Source organism: Neltuma alba, unplaced genomic scaffold (assembly GCF_004799145.2).
Source record: "Neltuma alba isolate B1F8T4 unplaced genomic scaffold, ASM479914v2 tig00010560_pilon, whole genome shotgun sequence".
Classification (NCBI taxonomy): Eukaryota; Viridiplantae; Streptophyta; class Magnoliopsida; order Fabales; family Fabaceae; genus Neltuma; species Neltuma alba.
The window spans coordinates 1,676,128-1,699,234 of record NW_021635427.1 but is presented as its reverse complement, the minus strand read 5'-3'; the positions used below and the strand labels follow the sequence as shown (position 1 = coordinate 1,699,234).

Below are 23,107 nucleotides of genomic sequence, written 5' to 3'. Positions count from 1 at the left end.
ATTTCATCTTCCCCTTAACTTATAAAGTTTGTGTAGCTCATACCTCTAGGGTTCCAAGCTTCCAAAAACCATCAAAATCATAATCAAACTCAACAAGACAAGTAGCAAGATAAACTACATCAAAAACCATAACCATAACTTATCCTAAAGCTTAATCTTGCATGGAACCTCATGTTCATCTTCTTCCTCCTTTCCTCCTTCAAGTTTCGGCCTCTCCCTCTCTCTTGGTGGCTTGGCCAAAAACTTTGGCCAAATGGTAAAGGAGGGGTATTTAAAATAATACACTTACCATTTACCTTGGTTAATCACATATACCTTTACACCAACATGTGTCAGTTGATTAAATCACCTTTCTTATGATATTGCCATGTGTAATCAAGATTGACGTGCCTCTAGACTTCTAGATTGCTTACTCCTCATGACATCACACCATTTACATCATGCCTTGCCATGTGTTTTATGATTAAGCCACCTAGCTCATGATTTTGCCATGTGTTATGATCAACTTCCCAAGTATGTTCTTGCAACTTTTCCACTAATGAGAAGCCATATATATGGTGCCATATTAAGGAGGAAGAAGGACTAGGGAGCTACTTCAATAAGCTTCCAATCCACTAGTCTTATTCACCAGGGAGTTGCTTTAATAAGCTTCCAATCCACTAGTCTTATTCGTCTCCTACCGGTCTCTTTTCTTTTTCCACATGTTTTCTTGGAATTTCTAACCAATAGAAAGAGCACACATGTGGCGCCATCTTAGAGAAGTAGAAAGAAAAATAATCAGCTCCATTGATAGGCTATTTAAGCTTATTAAGCCATACAATAGATATTTTATTAAATAATTTCATTTCTTCCAAACATATCCCTTAACAACTTGTACAATTCCATCCATGTCCCTTCATCAAATTACATTAAAATAGGGAGCAAAATAAGGAGAAATTCGTACTCCCTCATACCCTTGGCTATTCCTCCACCTATTTTATGATTTTATATCATATCAGGTACTTTTTTTAGTCCTAACTTACCTGGTAATCTTGGGACACATTATGGCGCTCTTTTTTTTTTAATCACAAATAACCTCACATGATATTATATAATATGCATAAAGAGGGAATGATACTCTTCCATTTGTTCTTTCATTAAAACACTTAATAATATTTATTTCGAAGTAACTTAACCGAATTCTTTCTACCAGTCCATGACTTCGAAAATCTATCTTTAGGTGGCAATACCACTTTTTCATCACGGGAAATTTCTCTAATTTTTCTTAGGTAAAAAATTAACCCATATACGTTTTATTTTGACTTTTCTCGGATAATGTATAAATAGACTTTAAATTCTGTTAAAGCAAACCTCTCTACTCTCTGGGGACAAAATCATTCTTAAAATATGTGATAATTCCACAAATATTATTCCCTATTTTTCTCTAATTATCTGAGACCTCCCTATACTTTGAATAATTCAATTTTGGCTAATATTCACAATTAGCCAAAACCTTGGTAATTTCATCCATTTTGCTCTATGTATAATTTTTGTCATAACAGGGCCTCAATACCTTATTTCTCTTTTTTTTTTTGAATTTTTCAAGAATTTTTTTGGTGTACCTTCCATCATTGTCATTTTCGGCCTGAAAGTTTCTGAATTTATGATTAGGGCCTCAAGAATCATCTCATTGAGGTTTCTAGCATAACTTTTGGCCCTTAATCATCTCCAATTCTCACACTTGAGCTCTCAAGACCTTATCAGAGTCTTTAACTTGCCTATCTCATGATTTTAGAAAACTCTTACTTTACGATTTTGTTCCTAGGAATCTTCTTGTCCTTCCAGGGAACTTCTGGAATGCCTGCCAAAAGAGGTCTGGTAATCGACCCATTTCAGGCTAATTCTGGTACTTCTAGACCTAAAATTCGGGATGTTATAATTCTAGATCAAAATACGCAACTAATGTCATGATAATGCAGGGTGAATTTTTCTTGGATACTGGTGAAAAGGTTTCCCTATAGTTGATTCTTTTTACTTGTATGAAACCCTTAACAACCAATATTGCCTTGTATTTATCAATGTTGCCTTATGGGTCTCTTTTGGTTTTGAAAACCTAATTATAGCCAATGGCCTTCGACCTAGCAGGCAACTCTATAAGTTCCCAAATATGTTTGTTTACTATAGAGTTCATTTCATCAATCATTATATCATGCCATAATTTAGAGTCTACACTCTTCATAGTTTGAGTAAATGTCATTGGATCATTGTTAACACTTACATCACAGTCAACTTCAACAGAATATACTATGTAGTCATTAAGTAATGTCGATCTTCTTTCCCTAGTTAGCCTCCTTAACTCAAATTCTTGAGTTAGTTCGGGTTGTAATTAGGAACATCCTCCATCATATTTTGTAGTGGTTCTACTTGTGTGACAGTTTGGTCAGGTTGTATATGTTCTTGTTGTTTGGCATTGTCAACTTGAGTCATGGAATTCACATCATGTTCATCAACCACCCTAACAATAGGAGAGTCATTAACTATTGATATTCCCTCATCATTAGTGTTCGTGGTTTTCTCTATGTGATTATCTTATGGACAATTACTTCCACTAATCACATCATTATCAAGAAATTGGGCATTCCTAGATTCTATAAACCTTTTAAAAGGTAGAGGATAATAAAACTTATAACCCTTTGATCATTTTACATAGCCTACAAAATAAGCTCTAATAGTTTTAGGGTCTAGTTTCTTTTCTTGTGGATTACAAACTCTTACTTCTATAGGGTAACCCCATACCTTAAGACGATTTAAACTGGATTTTCAACCTATCCAGATTTCAAAAGGTATCTTGGACATAACCTTTATTAGAATCCTGTTTAATATGTATGTGGCTATTTTGAGTGCTTCCTTCCACAAGAAGGTTAGAAGTTTGGAGTTACTTGGCATGCTCTTAACCATATCCAACAAGGTCCTATTTCTTCTTTTGGCTACACCATTCATATCAGTTAAGTCAAGCATGATATATTAGGCTACTATACCCCACTCAGAAAGAAAATCAGCAAATGAACCAGGTGCCTTCACTAGTATATTTGCCATAGTACTTACTACCTCTATCTAATCTCACAATCTTAATTGGTTTCCCAACCTGTTTTTTTACTTTTGCTTTATATTTCTTAAAGGCATCTAGTACCTCACTTTTATTATAAAGCATATAGGCAAACATGTATCGTGGGTAATCATAAAAAAAGTGATAAAATATTTTTGACCATGTGTAGTCAAATCAAGGCAACAAACACTTGAAATAATCCCTTAATTTGTCGCCTTGAGGTTATTCCAAAAATAAACCAAATTAATGTAATATAGTGCACAATCCGGGTCATATTCACTTTAAGGAGTCTTTAAAAATTCTTAAGTAACTAAGTATGCAAAATAACTTAAACTATAAAAACAATTTTGATTTGATGAACTACCAAGTAAATGCCATGAATTAAATTGAATTTAAAAGACTTATTTTTAGTGTTTTTATACAAAAATAATATAAAAGGAATGATGATAAATGGAATGAAATAAGACAGACGAGAAAACAATGATAAAGAACATTCAACAGCATAGGCAATCACCACTTCAACAATGATAACGGAGTTAAAAGCAATGAATTAAGAATCATAACTAAGCTTTTAATCCAACAATTGAGCCACCTCGAATTGTCACAAACTGTTTTCTAAAATCCCAACTTACTAACTGTAATCAAAATAGTAAAATGGAACTCATGATGTTAAAAGCCAATGCTTAGTTACAATTCAATAATTAAAAACAGCAAAATTAAAGGTAGCAAGACCTTTTGATCCAAAATTCCAAGCCACCTTAAAAAATCACAATATATTAACTCTAAAGTTAATACAAACGTTATAACCACAACATTGTAATTGAAATTAAAGCCATAGACAGCCTAATGTCAAATGCTAAACAATAATCTAGCCACAATAATCTCTATACAGTATCAAATTAAACATTACAAAATTCTTAATAATCAAAACTATCCTAAGACCTAGGAATTGTTAAACAACTAATGGGAAGAATATTAGAGTAGCATGAAACTCCCTTATAGAGACCCAAGCTCCTACCACTGCTACTAAATTAGAGGATTATGGAGACCAGCCATGGATTGCCATCAAGATTGACACCAATAGAACTCTACCGCAAGTAACCATGGAGAAGACATCGGGAAGGTAACAGAAACAGAGAGGAAAACTGAAAAAGCTGATGGCAATGATGAAGAAATATTGAAGACAATGACGGGTAGCGGCAGACATTGAGGGAGGTGGTAGATAGCAGCGAATCACAAAGAGAGAGCAAGAAATAGTGATGGAATGACGGATTAAATGTTTTGGTTGGTAGTTTTTATGGAATGGGCCAAGAATCAAGGTTAGAGGTGGAGGAAAGAGGTTGCATTGAACTCCTTGTTACAACCAGGAAGAAGAAACAAAGAAAATGATGAATTGATGGTTTAAATTGATAGGAGATGAAGGATTCAGTAGAGAATAAGAAGTGGAGGAAAGGGTACAACTTGCTGTTGACTCCTCTATCTTGCCTGCGTGAAGAAGATGATGAATATTTGCTCTTTTGTATTTTCCATACGGTCCTTTTCTACATTTCTCTTGGTCCTTTATTGCCATTAAAATTGGAACTAAAGTGTAATTTTCAAATATGCCAAAAATAGAGAAAATCATATAGTTTTAATTGTCCTTCAAAATCAATTAATCACAATTAAACTAAAATATGACAATTTTGTCCCTATAAAATAATAAATCAAAACAAGGCATATTGATTCAATTAATGATCAAATAATTCAAAAGGGACCAATTAAAGTGACAAAAACCCATAAAAAAGATATGAAAATATGTATAAATAAATGAGTTTGTCAAAATATCTATGTGCATAATTTCCAGCAATTGAGAACACCTTTTAGCCCCTTTATGTGACTTATTGGTCTGTTTTCCTCTTATGCAATTGACACAAGAATTAAATTATGAATGGTCTAAAGATGGAAGAATTTCTTCTTTACTTAACCTTTTGATTCTCTTAATAGAAGTATGTCCCAATCTCCTATGCTACAAGCTAAAAGAGTTCTCATCAATGACACTTCTTTTAGTACCATGCATAATAGGGCCAAAAAAAATTGAGGCAAATCAGAAACAAGTTTAAATAAACCATCAATTATAACTAAGTTCGCAATCAGAATAGAGTCTTTTGTCAAAGTCATAAACTTTTTTGAGAAAACCAAATGATAATCAAACGAAATCAATTTTGACATAGAAATCAAATTCTTCTTGTAAGAGGGAACATAAAATACATCAAAAATATCCAAAACATAATTCTTTGAAAAAATGATGCAAAAAATTCCAATTGCTTTTATAGGATTTCCTTTCCCACTATCTGAAAAGACTTTTTCCTCATTAGGATATGGAGGCTTGTTTGTTAGAAAGCTCTGTATGGTAGTTAAAATGTGAATCATTGAACCAATGTCACTCCATCAAGTGTCATTATTAACACTAAAAAAATTAGATTCAAATGCAACACATGATGTAAACATACCTTTCTTTTCCCACTATGTCTTCCTTTTGAGCCATTCCCTCTTTATGTGCCCTTTTTTCTTACAAAAGAAACACTTAGAGTCCTTCTTTCTAACAGCCAAGGAAGCAGAGATTTTATCATTTCTGTTTTCTTCTCTTTCACTATTAGCCTTAGAACTAATCAGCCATATAATATTCATTTGGTTGTATAGGAAACTTCCCCTTCATCATTAATCTAGTCTCCTCTTGAACACACTTGGCTAGAAGTTCATCTACTATCCATTTATCTATATGTGTGTTAAAGGAGATTTTGAGAGCTTCATACTAATAGGGAAGTGAATTTAGAATCAATCGTACCAAGAATAGCTCAATAAAGGACTCAAATTGGGAGGTGAGGTTTTTCATGTTCAGAATATGTTTCCTGATTTCACCAATACCTGCAAGTTTCATGTTGCATAATTTAGACATGACTATTTCCCCTTCCTTCTCATTTGAGGGGTTGAATTGTCTGTCTAATTCTTGCAGATATTCATTTGTAGTGTGATATTCAGGAATAACTCCCTGAATGCTTTTAATGGTCCTTGTCTTAATTAGTAAGAGTGCCAAGTTGTTGGAGTTCTACCACTGATCATAGATATCTTTAGCCTCTCGGTCATTTGGATCATCTTTAGGTTTTGAAGGTTCATTAATCCTCAAGGTATAATCAAGATCTATGCTTATGAGCTGTAATAAGATATTTTTCTTCCAATTTGGATAGTTAGAACCATCCAAGAGTCCTAGGTTACCTACATCGTGAACAATTTCATGGGTAGCAATCAAAATTGCAAATCAAGACAAACAAGCTGCCATATATGCCTGTTCAATTGAATAAAGGATACAAATTATAAATACATATCACTAATGTCTATCTTTAGGCAAAGATATTAGCATAGCATGTATTTATCTCAATTGATGAAACTAAAATGCATTTATATTTCTTATTACCTTTGGGATACTTAAAATAACAAAGTCATTCTATCTCACTCTAGTTAAATATGCAATTATAAAATATTTACGTTTGGGCTGAGATAAATTATAATTACATATTTAATTACAGTTGATACTTCAAATCCACATGTGATTAAAAAGTGCATGTAACAAAATTAAGGATGTTTTGGCTACTCCTTAGAAAAAAAGCGTGCTAACAACAAATATCACCAATGTGCATTCGATTCCAAATATACACAGCCCAATGAAGAATTCAACAAATTAATTTAACCAACAAAAGTGAACTCTTCCACTATTTTATGCATCCAAAATTTTTTTTAATAAATCAATTTCAATACATTTCAACTCAAAAGGATTTTACAAAATTTAAATAGTTATTTTAATTGCCTAGAATCATTTATGCAAAATAGATAATTAAATAACAAACCAAAACTAAATTTTGTAAACATTTTCCAAATCTCAAAATGTTAAAGAAATTAGTTTTTCTCAATTTAAAAAATTAAAGTTTATAAAAAAAAATAAAAAAATTGTCAAACAAAATTAAAATTGCGTAAAGAAATTTATTTAGTACAGATAAATTCTGGAAAAACAACTAAACAGCCCAAAAACATTTTCTAGAAATAAAACTAAAAACCCATACTGAAAAAGTCTAAATAGAGTCCAAAATAAACATTCTAAAAATAAAACAAAATGTTTAGGCCCATAACAAATGTCTAAAAAGTAAATAGAGACAAAAAATAAATTTCTATACAAAAATAAACCCAAACCAAGGCCCAAAACATCACTGTGCAACTTTTCTTTCTTTTTGTTGAACATGCATGGCCCAAATAGAGAAGGCGCAAACTGGAAACTCAAATGAAAAAACAAAAATAAAAAGTACACAGCCCAATCATAATAAATTAAATAAAATGAATTAATTTAATTTTTCAAAAACCCAAAACAAGTCTCAGACCGAAAGCCCAACTCGATAGAAATAAAACAAAAACAAAATTGAAACTTTTCAGAAGTCCAGAAACCTCTCAACCCAATTCATAAAACTTAAATAAATAAATAAAAAAAATAAGGCAAAAACTGAAGCCCAAAAGGTGTTTGGCCCAATTCCACTTGAGTGAAATTGTGCGTTTCACTGGGCTGGAAACAACGTCATTTCAAAGCAAAATAAAGGCTCCAGCCTGACTCAAAACGACATCATTTTCTGCTCTGGATCATCTTCCACATGGAATCGGGTTAGGTCAACTTGACTCTTGACCCGGTGAACAACCTACCGGCATAGCTGCCGCTGTAAATTTTGTAGCCATGATTTTCGGCAAACAAGAGATTATTCCCGGTGATATTTATGCTGTTTTGCAGCGTTCCCGATGGTGATTTTAATAGTTTATGCCCAGAATACAAGAACAAACAAAATTTTGAACAAATCCAAGAAGAAAATTGAGCCAAAACAAATTGAAAAATTTCAATTTTAAAGAAAAACAATGTCAACGTTTCGGGTCCTGCAAAAAATCAATGGAGTTGGCCACGGAATTCGTTGAGGAAGCCAGCTTCGGCCTTCTTTCTATCCATTAACCCAATTCCAAAAGTCAAACAATCAGAAACATGAACAACATAATGCATCTCTAATTTGAGCTATGGGACCGATGGTAAGGCAACAGCCATCTTTCATAGATAATGTGAAAGATTATTTCTTTCTCGTTCAGAAGCTCAAAATCATCATAGATTCAATAATAATTGAAACTCAATACAAGCTTAAATGTAAAAGGAATTTTGATCGAACCTTCAAAAGTTTGAAGATGTGATGTTCATGGGAAAATCAAAAATTATTTTCTCCGTCCTAATAATCCGTAAATTATAAAATAACAGCCAAAAGATAATCAGATCAAAACAGATTATTAATCAAACAGAAAACTAATGCTCCCAAAAAATTTCTAAATAATTTTTCAAAAATAGAAAAATAATCAAATCAAAAGGAGCATCACAATTAAGTAAGGTGACATCAGTCAAGAACCTGGTTCTGATGCCATGCATAAGAAAAACAACACACACATTATTATTAGCTCAGTAAATTTGACAAAGACTTTGATATGAATAATAGAGAATTGTAAAACTAAGAATACTGTTAGAGAAAACAGTATAGGGAATCTTCCAAGTGGTGATTGGGCATAGTGATGATAATTGGAAGGTAGCCATCACCAATGGGGAACCTTCAAAAAAGAGAGTAGAGATTAGAATTAGGTTTTTTTTTTTTTTGACCAGAGAGATTAGAATTAGGTTACTCACTCTGGACTTAGTTTAACGTATGTTATATGTTACTCATCATTAGAGAAAATAACTTTTAATTAACTAAGTCTGATACCTATCTTGGACTGGATCCAAAATGACTACGGGTAATACTCAGGATACTTATTTTATTAATCTAATTAATATTTAAATAATTATAATATAATAAATATCTCACAAGTTATGGATTAAAAATTTTAAATTTGTAGCATTCAAATAAAATTCTAGATGGTACAAACTTCACCACAGCACATGATGAGCACAATTGATGTAAAAAAAAAAAAACAAATCCCAGTCTTGAGGCCTTGATGAACGATTGTTGGAGAATCCTACTTATATGAGTTTGTCCAATCTCAAGTAATAAGTAATAGCTCATACTAAACACTTCTTTAATGATTTTTTTAATCACAATCCATACCTCTTGTTTTCAGAGATTCATACAAAACGGAACCTAAGAGCCGAACTGCCAAATCTCTAGCCAACGAAGTTGAAAGTGAAGCTTGGTATCCCATGTGATGCATTACTTAACATTATTAATGTTGATAGGTGTTTCTTAAAACTACAAATAATATGGTTGAAACAGGAGTCAGCTTTTACCATTTCTAATATAAATCATAAGCAATTCATAAGACTTAATTAAAAAAAATAATTGCATCAATAAATTTGTTTAAAATTGCTTTGCTTTTCATTCATGTTTATCCCTAATAAATACTATGAATTTTAAAATAATATTCTTTCTAATTGCTTCTTGTTATGAAGCATCTCGAATCACTCTATCCAAATTAAGAAGTGGTTAAATCATCAAATTTTGTTTGAAAATTGAAAAAAGAAGTTTTGAAATGTACCTTTCTTTTCAAACCATGAGTTATATCTTAAAAACCATAAAAGAAATTATATTAAAATTTAGATAGAATTTTTAATCTTTAAAATATAATTCATAAAAAGTGACTTTAAGGAGAATATAGGAGGACTACTATTTGCATGAGACAAACGGAAGTAGCTGTGACCAGTTATTGCTTTGTGTCGGAATATTTTTGCATTCTTTATATCAGAAATTACAGGCAAACGAATTTCCATTGAAATAGAACGCTAAGTTGTGGTTGGTCCAATGTTGTGGCGGCATAGGATTTGCTTGTCCTTAAAGAATTCTGGTTCACGTGGCAATGTTTTCTTGATCCCTTTAGACAAGAAAATAAAGGTACAGATTGACTGGAGGCTTATTCGGAAAGATGGTTAAATTATCAAATTATTTAGAAATAATTTTTAAATGTATCTATATTTAAAGTTAGGCTAAAGTATACATTTGGTTCTTTAGCTTTGTACAATGTTTTAATTTAATCCCTTAACTTTAAAAAGCATACATTTGATCCTTTAACCTTAAAATCATTAGATTTTAATGATGATTTTTTGTAACAATCATGGATGTTTTGAAAATTAAACTTAATATGTTAGCATTTGAGAATATTTTATCAACATTTAAGATTTTAATGTCATCATTTTTTTAAAAAAAATTTAGCATTAAAGGACTAAAAGTATACTTTTTAAAATTAATGGACCAAATTAAAACCTTGTATAAAGTTAAAGGACCAAATGTATACTTTAGCCTTAAAGTTATAAACTACATTTTGAGAGCCAAAAAAAAAATTACATTAAATTTTAAATTATGGATAATCACGAAAAAATGTAATTAATATCACTCTTATCCTATATTTGGTATGAGGGAATTGGATTAGAGGATAGGAGAAGAAAAATTTTTATGAGCTTGATCTAAAAAAATTAGAGAAGTTGGGTTACAAATTTTTAATTAATTTTTCTTATTCTTTTATCTTACATTTTGTCTTTATCAAAATTTTATAGCTCTACTTTTTCAATTTTTTAAACTGAGCTTATTAAAATTTTTTCTTCACTACCTATTCCTTTGATCTCACCATACCAAACAAACCATTAGTGACTTACCATAAAGAAGAAAAATAATCATAAAAGAATCTTAAAAATGACTTGAAATTATATTAAAATGACACAAATGCCCTTTTGTAACATAAAAGGAGAGGAGGGAAATAAATAGGCATGGTGTTGGGATTGTGTGGTTCCTAAACTTGAGTAGCTAATATCAATTGAAAAAAAAACGGACCGGACCGACTGGTTCAATTGGAAAACCGGTGAACTGGCCTCCAGTTCGGTCTAGTTTGAAGAAAAAACCGGCTTCAAATGAAACCAGAATGAATCGGAACGGACTGGAAAAAACCGGTGAAAACCGGAAAAACCGTTGGGTTGGTGGGTTGTCTATTTTCTTTTTTTTCCCCCCCTTACTTCTTTTTTACTCTTACCGTCTCACTATTGACCGGAGTAGACATGGATATTGTTGAGAGAAATGGTAAAAGCAGAAAAATCATAGAAAGAAAGACCCATTTGAAAGTCTCTTGTGTGCCGCTTCGAACCCGTGCTTGTGGAAGAGAGAAATGAAGAGTGGAAGACAAGGAGGAAGATAAAGTAGAATGGATGTGCAGAGGGGGAAAAATGGTTGCTGTTTACCATCTTTGTTTGAGAAAGAAAGAAACGAAGAGGGACGACCGGAGGAACAAAACCGAATGAGAAAGAGAAGTATAAGTGCTTCAACTTTCAAGATGCAAATTTAAATCTTCCGTTAAGGAGGAGAGAGGCATAAAAAAGTGACCTCGTGATTTGTTGTGGAAAAAAAAAAGTCAAGTGTTCATGTGAGAGAGAGAAAAGGAAGAAATAAAAGTATAAATTAAAATAATAAGAAAAAGAAGAAGATTGTATTGGGTCGGAAAAAGAGGGGAAGGAGAAAAAAGAAATAAAAAAAATTATATACATTAATATTTTGTAATATCCTAAAAAATTATTTTGTAATATGACTAGTCATTCAACATATATTATTTTTTATAACTAAACTATAAACATTTTTAATTATTTTAATTATTAAAGGTTTAACCCGGTCTAACCCCGATCTGACCCATTGACTCTTGACCCACTGTTTCGACCGGTTAGTACCCGATCCGGTTTTTTGTTCCTTGGCTAATATCAACTTGACCATTTATTTTACTAATGGGAAAATTAATATTTTTTATCTTTTAATTTTTAACTCACTTATAACTTAGTCCTTCAATTATGACTCAATATCATTCAATTAATTCTTTAACTTTTGACTCGTTTATAATTCAGTCCCTCATATTTTTTTATTTTTATATTATTATCCTTATCATTTATAACTCACTTTTGAGTCATTCCATGTGACAACAATGGACAATAAAATTGCTTAAGAGTCAGCTCCACTTAATCAATCAAAGAAGGGAAAAAGGAAGAAGAGGCGATGAACTCGGTACAAGTTTTGAATAAGAATTTGAAGTACTTGGAATTTATTTTTCTGCCGCTGAGAGTGATGAGCGCCGAACTTAGAGGATGGAAGATAGGGAAGACTGTGGAAAAGCAATATCATTCGGAAGCTTTGCAAGAGATGCAATCAATCTTATGATCCCTCTTCCAACACTTCTGCATTCTGCCGATTCCGCCCTCCCTTCTTCGTTTGACGCCGTCACAATGATAAAAAAAGGCACCTTCCATTTTTGTCTGCTGATTCAGCAACTCACATGCGACTGAATGATAACTTAAGTTCTTTGTGAAATGAAAACTTGCAATTCTTATCATATAATGGATTTCCCTCATCATCTTCCGGCAATCTTTTCCATTTGTTTCATCTTCCTCTTGTTTCAAATTCTTCTTCGAAACATGTACTGAGTTCATCGCCTCTTCTTCCTTTTCCCCTCTTTTCCGAGTTCTTCAGTCCTCCCATCTTTGATTACGTGAAGCTGACTCAGAAGCAATTTTATTGTTCATTATTGCCACATAGGATGACTCAAAATGAGTTGTAAATGATAAGGATAATAATATAAAAAGTGATTAAAAAATAGAGACTAAATTATAAGCAAGTTAAAAGTTCAGAAATTAAGTCGCATCAAGTTATAATTGAGATATTGAGTTAAGTTAAAATTTGAAGGATCAAGCAATTAATTTTTCCTTTTACTAATTTCGGAGTAGTGGAGATTAACAAGCACCTTTTTCATAACAAAAGGCTTGTCAAAATGGGATCAACTCATTTTTTCAGCGTTTTTGAAAGTCCTAAACTTGAGCTGGTAATAATCACTTCCTTATTTATTCTAACAAGCATGGAGTAGAGATTAACTATAAGTGTGGAGTAGACATTAACAAGTGGCTTTTTCATAACAAAACACTTATCAAAATGGGATAAACTCGGTATTGAAATTGTGTAAACTTGAGCTGATAATAATAACTTCAATATTTATTTTAACAAGTGTGAAGTAGAGATTAATAAATCGTTTTTTCAAAACAAAACACTTGTCAAAATGGGATAAACTCGATATTCAAAATTCTTAGAGTTGAGGTCGCCATTTATTTTAACAAGCGGGGAGTAGAGATTAACAAATTAAATAGCTTTTTCATAACAAAATACTTATCAAAATGGGATCAATTCATTTCTCTAGGATATTTTAAATTCCTATACTTGATCAGCGAGTAATAACTCTTCTATTCATTTTACCAAGTTTGAAAGCACGCACATTTACACATCAACATTCACATTAACATATTACCATTAACAGCTACTCAATAGGAAATAACAACTTCCTTTCGGATGCTAACCCAAAAAAAAAAAAAAACAATATAGCCATCACAACAACTGATTTTCATATATATAACATAGCTAGGTTGGGATTTTTGCAAGTCCTCCTTATGCGTCTAGCTTCACGACTTCTTGTGCAATGGCACCTCAAATTTTCCTCAAACAATCCACCATTCCTCATCATTCTAACCCATATCGAGCACCAACAAACCCATGTGGAAAAGGATAAATTCCCCTAGCAGCCAAGAACAAGTAGAAATCGCAGAAAAACTCAAGAACAAGCAAGATCTCAACCTCCTCCGTCAAATCCACCATAAACCACCATGGAAACTACTGTGAGGCACCCCTATTTTCATATCTACAAAAGCCATCCAAAAATCAAGCATCTAATTGTGGTGAAGACAAAGTGAAGTTGCAAATCCCCTGATATTGTTTTATTCGTACGTTGTGTCCTTGCTAGAGTCGAAGAAATAAGAGTCAGAGCCATCCATTATGTTCTTGCCAAAGTCATCGTTATCCTCCATTGTTATCGCACCCAAATCCCAGTCTTCCCATAAAAGAGAAAGAAGAACCATCAAAATTTTAAAAGGTTAATTTTGAAAACCTTAAAAAATGTGGTCTACGAAAACTGGATAAGGTTTAAGAGTCAATTGTGTGTGGGGAAGGTGTTAGGCATCCCACAACACCCATTCAAGAGAACAGTTACCCTAAGTTAACTACTCAAATTAATATGGCCTTTTATTATAGTTTAATTAACCTAAAAAAAGAAATAAAATAAAAATAAAGGAAACTATTCATTTGCAAAAAGGAAAAAAAATAAATTGTTTACAAAACCGAACTTGACCTAGGATAAAGACCTAGGGCTTGCGTACCCTTTAGAAGAATTAAAGGCCATGTAGTTTGGGAGTAAAAATGCAGGTCACTTGGTTGATATTTTTTAGAAAATATTTATCCAATTAAAAAAGATATTTTTTGTGGGTCAGTATCTTTCAATATATGAAAACAATTTTTATATTTTTATTTAGCAAATATTTTTTAAAAGAAATTTTGGATTACCCTCCTTGTGGAGATATATGGGATAATCATCGTTTAAGCTTGCGGAGGTTTTAAAAACCTCACACGACTCTAAAAAAACATTTTGAAATTATATGTATATATGTATATATATATTTAAAAAAAGACTTTTTTATTTTATTATTCATTGAGGCAAAATTATTTCCTCTCTCTCTGTTTTAAAAAGAAAACTTGCACAATCATATTGGTTAGGGCTGCACATGGGCAAGGCTGGGCAGGGCAAACCCCTTGCCCGATGCCCAGCCCGAAAGATGAAAATGCAACCTGCTACCCGGCCCTGCCCAGTAGAAGCCCTAATCATTTTGGGCAGGGCAAGGGCGGGCTTTTCTGCCTAGCGTAATGACACCATGCCCTATATCATATGTAGAAAAAAAAATTCAATTATCGTGTTTTGAGACAAGTGAGAGGAAAAAAATTATCACGAATGAGTCTATCACTCATATATATATATATATATATAATGCCTATGTAGTCTTGTTCTTCAACTTTCAATTTCTTATGGGAGGTAAAAAATATATATATTTAATAATTAGAACATTTAATAATTAATCTAAATCAGTAGTTCAATTCCTTAGTTTATTCATATAGTTGGCAGATTCTTATAATCATGTGAAAGCACAAAATTTGAAAGGTGGTTTTATTTTTCTTTTTTTGTTTTAAAAAATTGGATGTAAGAGAAAAAGAAGGAAATTTGACTTGGAGTAATTTAGCATATTGAATCTTATATTTTGATATTTAGCTCTTTTATATAATTATAATTTTATGTTCCTTTCATTTTTTTTTCCTAATTTTACCTAATTTTTTTGGCCAAAATAAAAGAGATAATTGCTTAAAATAATATTATCTTATATATATATAATTATATATATTTTTTGGGCAGGGCCAAATGGGCAGGGCAGCATACCCTGCTCATGGCCCTACCCTGCTTGTGAATCAGTCGGGCCTGAAGATGCCCATTTTTGCTTGGGCAACTTTTTACTAGGCTGGGTTGCGCTTTTCTTGTGGGCTCGAGCGGGCTTATTGGGCATGCGGGTTCCATGCACATCCCTAGGTATTCCTGCGAACACTCCTATAGCTTCACACGGTTTACTAATGAATCTAGATATCTACAAAGGTTCTAAAAACCTCACATAGTACAAATTTTAAAAAAGGAAGCATTTTTGAAAGTAAAAAGAAAGAACAGCCAAAATCAATTCATCATGAAATTCAAGTCAAACATATATAGGAGAATAGAAATGGAAATCCATACCTAATACTTCACTTATCAATTGGATAAAAAGAGAGAAGACATTGTGTAATAAGCCAATAAAAAGACTAAATATGCATATTAAGCAAAACGACATGAACAAAAATAAATAAAAGAAAAAGAAAGTAAGTATCAAGATGAGCACATACAAGAAATAATAGATGAGAGCATATTTCCAAAAAATAACAACATAGATTAACTCAAATTATATTTGATTTGATCGTTTAGCCATCAATGATTAAACTCACAAATGTGATAATACCCACAAGAGCATAGGCTTTCTTTGGGTAGAAGAAGGAAGAAGATGAATAATGGAATTTCTCTAATTAGGTCTCCTCTCTCCTTCCTAAACACATATCATTGTTATCAAATAAAATGATAGAAGAGCTTTCTACCTTGTCTCCCTTTTCACCAAAAAAATTTTGGATCCCTTTCTCCGACACTTAATCTCCTATTTATAGGCTCCACCTAAGGATTTCTATTTTTTTTAATTTTCACAATTATAACTCATAATACAACTTCCTATTTAAGAATCAAATTGTCATCAAATTGTGATTTTTTTTTATTTTGATCTTTGGTTTTTAATTTTTTTACAATAATGACACAAGAAGATATTTCCAAATTGCGAAGCAAATCATCTTAAATAAGGGATTTTGATTTTGATTTTTTTGAATTTTCTTATTTCCCCCTTTTAAAAAGTCTACCCCATATTTCCTAATTTGGAGGTCAATTGGCTTTTAATTCTCATCTTTTATTTTATTGCCATTTATTGTATGAAAGATATTTTTATTTAAGTTTTCTTTTTTGATTTGTCACATGGTGGACTTCTCAAACTTAGCCTCCAAGAAAGAATCAAGAAGGATATTGCTCTTTTATTATTCTTTTATCTCTTTTTATTTATTTCACTTACATTTAATATATTTTTTGTGTGGCCAAAACAAAATTGGGTGTTCACAATTATCCTTTTAGAGTCATATTGTTGTCCTCCTCATGTTGTCCTTGTCGGATCAGGGAAGCCAAAGAGGGTCGTCGGGGTGGTAGCCGGAAACCTTGTGAGTTATGTCGACTAGACGACTAGAAATGGATAGAGAAAAGGCAGAAGGACGGAGTGAGAAGGCAATGGATGAAAGAATAGGGACACTTTTGTCTTTTAAGTCAAATTTCATGATTCCACTTAGAAGTTCTAACAGTTCACTAGTATTATGGTAATTGAGGTACCTTTTGGGGGGTTTTATGATCATTTTCCCTAATAAAACCCACTTATTTCTTTTATAAAATGCCTTACAATAAAGATGTGAAAGAGTATTTAAAAAAAAAAAAACGTAAAAAGTACTTGAAATGACTCAACACTTTAGACTCTCTTCTAATTTTCACAAGACAAGAGATGTGTGTGTGTAAGGTACAAGAAGAAAATTAAAGTCTACACAAAATAAGATTCATTGTATGTCGCTTTTCCCCGATTATCTTCTATTGATGATGCTCTTTGATGTGTGATATTCATTTGTTTGGTAGGATCATGCTTTGTTTTATCCCTTTGGTTAATTATTCTTGGGCTGATGTAACGTTTTATTATTGGTTAAGGTTTAATTTTGTATGAAAGAATTATGTATTAAAATTTATTTAATTTAGGAAATCATACACCTTTCAGTCTGGGTAAAGTAGTAAACATGTTACATTAACGAGCTGTTAAGACTTAGATGAGAGGACAGTAAGTTAGAAATGGATTCTCAAATGGTCATCAAGTAATTTAGAGGCTGTTCCTTTAATTTCCTCTAGAAAAAGTTATTTTAATTAAATTAAAACTTTTTTTGGTTTTAATTCTTTGTTTAAGCTTTTGAAAATGATCACTTTTAGGGAAAAATAATCTCTTTTTAGTTCATTTTAATAACCATTCGGACTAGCTGTTTAATATCTCCGTACATCACTTTCTTAAAAAAAATGCTTTTTACGTCCTCTGTTATTGTTTAACTAATTTATGATTTGAGCTAAACAATCACTGCTCTTCTATGTAATTCAAAAATCATTTTTCCAAGGTTAAATAAAAACAGGATCCTAATTAAAAAAATAATCGATACTCATCAAATTCAATATTGGCGTTATATATTTGATAACGTTTAGATGACATTAAATACTAACTTAAGTCTTAATTATAAGACTTTATTTGTAGCTTATAAACGAGATCTTATAATTAGAATTGGAGGTAGTAGTAGCATAAAAAATTTGCGTAATATTGGTTGTTGTATATGTTATGAATATTTTTAGCCAAAAAATTAAAGTATATGTTACTAATATTTATATCATGCTTATTGCTTGAACCATCAAGTTAAATATGAAATTAGACTTGCTTATGTAGATTTTTCTTATTTAATGAGAAGACGAGTCGAAGAATTAGATGAAGAAAGGGGAAAGAAGAGGAATTTTGGAAAGATCTTGCTTAAGAAATGTAAGAAAAAGGAAGTCTAAGAAAAAGAGTTTAATTAAAAAGGTCCATTCTTTGTGTTCTTCGACTTTTATACGCTCTTACATCTATTATAAAAGAGCAAGTTGATGAATTTCTCAAGTGTTAAAAATGTTTTTCTAAATGTTTTTGAGCCAAGAATTGACTAGTAATTATTCTAGAGGCTTGGTCTTTGTTTTTGACTTTTTTGAGTCAAGTATGAAAGCAAATTTTGGCCAAAAATATGAAAAATTAAAAAAAATTTATAAAGTGAGAAAAGAAGATTTACAATGAGCTAACTCATTTTCTCTCTGTTTTTTTTTTTAATTGAGATCTTCGATGTGATGTCTTACTCTTTGAGAGAGTCTTTCCATTGTATTCACTTCATCTTTTGAGAAAGATTTCTAAGAGGGATGTATTCTAGAGTGATCGTTGAAGCTTGGGAATCTTTAAAGAAACTAGATGAAAGCGAAGTGATGCTTCGGTTGAACCAATATAAAGATGGGAATCTATTTTTTATAATCAAGATTTAATTTTTTATATTTATGTTTTTTTAAATTTTTTTCCTTTAATAGGTAATAATCCAAAACAAATGTAATTTTTTAACTGTAAGTTTTTTTAAAATGATTTTTTATTTAAAAATAATTAGTTGTAAATTTTAAATATAGACCATTAAAATTATATCTGAATGGTGTAGATTTCGCCACAATAATAAGTATCATGATGAGCATCAAAACTGATTCCTATAAAAATAAGCACCTAAAATTCATTATTTTAAATCATCCAGATCTAATATGGACGAGAAGAATAAAAAAAGATAAGTTTGGAGTACTCATTAAACCCGTTCCCTTCTTGTAAGTTATTGGGTAATTTGTTATTAAAAACGCAAAATTTTTACAACATTCAATGCAACCCTATCAAGTGATAAGGCACCCTAACATATAAACGATTGAAGGCGTCATTCTAATTTATAATTGAAAGGCTCCACCCAATAGGAAAATTTTACAAATTCAATGGACGGTATTTGTTATCTTATTATTTCAGTAAAATTAATTATGGATGATGCACAAGCATGCATGAATAGTTTCAATTCTTAATTCTTGATACATATACAAGTCAACTGATCTTCCTAATCGTACATCTACATTTTTGGGTTTATTAATATTTGATCCATTCAATTAAGATACAATCTCACTCTTCTATCCCACAGTAGCTAGCTTTTTGCAGCAAAAAGTATGATCTCGAATTTTCCCAAGCAGACAAGATCTTATAACAATAATGCTTGGAATGTTATATTTGTCAAATTTTCATAATTTATTTTAATTCACTGCATACAAATCATTCTAATAAGTTATTAAAATCGATTAGTGGACTAAAAGTTACTTTTCATGACCATCGAATCCAAAGCACACAGGGTCTTGTTGGAGTCAAATACTCCTATAAATAATTAAAAGTTCAAGTGGAAATTGGCTTTTGTGTGAGGAAAACCAAACAAAAAATGGGCATGAACGCGGGATAGATACTGTACATGATTAATTACTTTTTGGATATCTGATAGAAAATAGAGAAAATAAGAAAAAATATTCCATTGAATTTATATTAAACTCAAGAATTTGACAATTAACATTTAAATTTAAGTAAAATATTTTTTTATGGAATTGAAAATAGTGAAAATTAAAATGAGGGACCTGGTGGAAATGATTTTTATTTTAAAGGACTAAATATCAAAATAGAAATTTAAAAATACTAAATTGCCCATAAACCCTAACCAAACTCCCAATATTTCCTCTAACCCCATCCATTTAACGGTTATTGAAACGTTAACAAGGGAAGACATAAATCTTTGTGAACTTTTGTGGCCAAACTAGCGTGTTAAATTTCATAACAGGAACACCATGGGTCAAAAAATATATATTACATCCAATCCTTAACATGAAACTTCCTCCAATCCTTAATATAAAATTTAGTTGACTAATTTGGAGAGATTAAAGAAATTGGTTAAGTTAATTATTTGTCATAAATAAGTGCTTTCTTTTCTAAAGTATCCTTGTTAGTCATGTAGATTAACTAGAATTACCATTTGATGAAACTTTTAACATGTATAACTACTACAAGGACTATTTTAAAAAATAAATAAATATGCAAGAGAAAATGAATTAGATTCTTATATTTAGGACCAAATTAAAGATTAAACAAGTTATTATAATTAAGAACGAAGGTAGTTTCCAGTTTGTAGTGTGTAGTAGGAAATGGAAATAACTATAAACAGGTTATTGCCGGGGCCCATAATTTATCGTGAAATCTCGCCACCCAAAAATCAAAATTGAAACAAAAATTAACTACAAATCAGATGGATTGATTGCTTGCGTAGTAGGTGCTAGAATTATCGTTGAAAGATTCCAGAGAGTCATGATATGCGTTACTTAGGGTGCAAAGTTTTCACTCATAAAAACTTGTGGAGTAAATTTGCATTTTAATCCTCTCGGGACAAGTTCATAGAGATTTTTTTTTTTAAATCTCTGTCAGATCAAGAGCATTAAGTTTAAAGTTCTCTCAAAATATGAGATTTTCAGAATTTAAACTTATATTCTCCTTTTTATGGGGTGAAACTGCTTATCAACTCAACTAACAGTTTATTGGTGATTTTTATCTTTGTTTTATAATTATATAACTGTTTTGTGAAAAATGTGTTGAAGCGTAGGAACAACTTAGTATTTTAAAATTTATATCTTACTATTTTATCTTTCTAAATAATTGCAATTTTAAGGTCCTCTTTAATAAATATTGTTTCCTCAAGGTTCCTTAATTTTAATTTTCCCTTGAAAATAACAGTTCACTTTCTTCGGATTAAGACCCCCCCAGCATGTTTTATAATAATTGACTATTTGCAAATATTAAATAAATAACTATTTTCTAAATGAAAAAATAAATTTAAGAAAAAGTAATTGTTAAATTTTAGTTGACTATTTGCAAATATTAAATAATAATGGACTATTTGCAAATTATTTTTACTCTCATTGCTTTGATACTAAAAATAGGAAAATGAAGTAATTTTAGTTGCCAATGTGAAGACATAAATAAATATTAATATCTTATATTTAAAAATATGAAATTTTAATCACATAAGAAATTGAATTTCTCCAAAGACAAATAAAAAAGAAAGTGGTAAAGGAAGGTAAAGAAGACTAATTAATTAACAAAATGACATATTTAATATTCAGAAAACTTAAAACGAAAAAGTATACACTTGATTGTTTTTTAAATTGTATTGTACCCTTGAATTTAAAAATTATATTTTTAGTTCTTTAATCCTAAAATTGTTAATTTAATATAATTATGGTTGTTTTGAAAATTAAATTTAATATATTATTATTCAAAAATGTTTTATCAACATTCAAAAAAAAATCCCAATATTACCAGTTTTTGTTAATGGTTTTATGATTAAATGATTAAAAATATACTTTTTAAAATTAAAAGATTAAATTAAAACCTTATATAAAATTAAATGACTTAAAATACATTTTAACCCCTTCTTTTATCATCCTACATGTTAGTGGACTGCTCTTTCTGTCTGTCTTCCCATGTTAGTGGGCTCCTCTAAGAGCCCGGTTGGTTCAAGGAAAATTGGGCGATGGAAATGAAAAATCTAAATTTTCCATTAGCAGCGGCCACCGTATGGTTCGAAAATTGGTGGGAAAGTATTCTCGGGGTGGGAGGATTTTCCTTCAAACAAATGAAATTATCTTCCCACCAAAATTGGTGGGAATTAATTTTCAATCCCCCACCAAAGGCTACTTTATCCCTGAAAGTACACATGGTCTCAACCTGCAGGAAGTTGGAACATCTTCTGGTCGGAACTGAAAAATGTGTGTGACGTTAATGGCCTGTAGCTTAGGAGTATGCAATGGCGAAATGAGAATGCCTGCGTTAAGTCCTATTCTTATTAGCCAGTTTAGTATCCTTTGAATATACCTGCAGGGACCAAAGAAAACTTCTCTTTAAACATTCTGCAATCAATAGAAGGCGTTCAATTCTACAAGGTCATTGTTTCTAAAGAAAAAGAAACGTTCTTGGGGTTTTTTTTTTGAGATAATTTATTATTTTTTATGTTATTCATAATCATATAATTCTTCAATTGTTTCTTCAATATTCAATTTTAATAAATTTTATTTTCATATCAATATAATTAGTATTATTATCTATAACTTATAAACAATAATAGTATTTATATTGGGCATAAAATTTTCTCTCAAACTAATTTTTCTAATCGGTTTCCTTGGAGAGTTTATTGCTGCATGCCAACATATTAACTGAGGTCACCCCTTTCTCTTTGTTTGGGCTTCTTCCTCTTATACCAAATGTGGCCTAAATATTTATCATCATAATTTCGCTTATTAATAAACCCTCACAAATTACAACTATACTACTCCTCTAATCTTAAATATAATACTTAGTATAGCGGTTTATTTTTCATATTAAATGTAAGATTTTAATTCACTTTGTCTTCAGAATTTATAATTTTTTTTTCAAATTATTCCTATTAATTAATTACACTCATGAAAGGTTTGTATCATGGGTAGTTTTTAATGTAAATAATTAAAGGAGTATTTTATAAAATTAATATATATTTATTATAAATAACTAACTTAACGAATTTTTTTATTTCTTACAAATTAGTTATTTGGCTCCGGAGGAGTATAATTTAACTGTGGCGTTTACTAACAGTAACTAAAGCACAATTTAGCTTTGAACTTTCCAATACATAGAAGCTTTTACAACTTTAGTAATTGCAGTTAAACCCACACTTACAAATATAAGAAACAGTTAATAATACAAATAACTATTAAGAATATTACGACTTCCATAGTCCAACACTTAAG

General features: G+C 30.9%; 1 long non-coding RNA gene across 1 annotated transcript; it reads right to left on the bottom strand.

Moving 5' to 3' along the window:
- Positions 1 to 3,294: 3,294 nt before the first annotated feature.
- On the bottom strand, positions 3,295 to 21,969 carry LOC114757093 (uncharacterized). Its single transcript, XR_003741528.1, has 3 exons — positions 21,959 to 21,969; positions 10,950 to 10,952; positions 3,295 to 3,375 (listed from the first exon to the last, which is right to left on the bottom strand). It is a non-coding gene; the product is annotated as an uncharacterized LOC114757093 (long non-coding RNA).
- Positions 21,970 to 23,107: the final 1,138 nt, after the last annotated feature.